Here is a 1,223-nt window from a genome sequence, read left to right as displayed (position 1 = left end):
ATGGGGATGAAGGGGCATTTACAAAGGAGAGAGACATCAGTAGACCTGTGGATGAAGAGCTCAGTACAGTAGAGGTGCCTGCTGAAGGCTCTTAATAAGGCTTCAGCTTCAGTGCATTTTCATCGCCTCAGCCGTCATTAACACTGAGAGAGGTTTCTGACCTTCTCCTCTCAAAACTGCTGTTCTTTTACATGCTGTGTGTGTGTGTGTGTGTGTGTGAGGGTATATATGTGTGTGTGTGTGTGTCTGCGCGTGGGTGAGTGTGTGTGTGTGTGTGTGTGTGTGTGAGGGTATATATGTGTGTGTGTGTGTGTGTGTGTGTGCATGTGAGGGTATATATGTGTGTGTGTGTGTGTCTGCGCGTGGGTGAGTGTGTGTGTGTGTGTGTGCATGTGTGTGTGGAAATGTGTGTGTGTGTGTGGGTGAGTGTGTGTGTGTGTGTGGGGCATTGTTAATGTTTGTGTATTTTAATGCTGTAGCCCAAGTTCACTAGAAAGAGCATTTTAGAGAGCAGGGAGAGTGAGAGTGACTCAGAGACTGAATGAGAGAGAGAGAGAGAGACAGAAGAAGGGTGTGATTGTAGGAGAGCAATATTGATGGAGAGAGAACGAGCACGAGAGATTGAGGGAGAGAGAGAGATTGAGGGAGAGAAATTGCAGGAGAGATTGAGAGAGAGCGAGAGATTGAGGGAAAGTGTAAGGGATGGAGAGATTGAAAGAGAAAGTGATTGATGAGAAAGAGAGAGAGGAAGAGTTTGAGGGAGAGAGTGATTGAGGGAGAGAGAGAGAGAGGGAGGGAGCGATTGAGGGAGAGAGAGGGAGGGAGCGATTGAGGGAGGGAGAGAGAGAGGGAGGGAGCGATTGAGGGAGAGAGAGAGGAGGGAGGGATTGAGGGAGAGAAGAGGGAGGGAGCGATTGAGGGAGAGAGAGGGAGGGAGCGATTGAGGAGGGAGAGAGGAGGGAGCGATTGAGGGAGGGAGAGGAGGGAGCGATTGAGGGGGAGGAGGGATTGAGGGAGGGAGGGAGGGCGATTGAGGGAGAGAGAGAGGGAGGGAGCGATTGAGGGAGGAGAGAGAGAGAGGGAGGGAGCGATTGAGGAGGAGAGAAGAGAGGAGGGAGGAGCGATTGAGGGAGGAGAGAGGAGGGAGCGATTGAGGGAGAGGAGGGAGGGGCGATTGAGGGAGGGGAGAGGAGGACGGAGGAGAGAGGAGCGATGAGGAGGAG

Source organism: Anguilla rostrata, chromosome 1, assembly GCF_018555375.3.
Source record: "Anguilla rostrata isolate EN2019 chromosome 1, ASM1855537v3, whole genome shotgun sequence".
Taxonomy (NCBI): Eukaryota; Metazoa; Chordata; class Actinopteri; order Anguilliformes; family Anguillidae; genus Anguilla; species Anguilla rostrata.
This window is presented reverse-complemented; position numbering follows the sequence as displayed.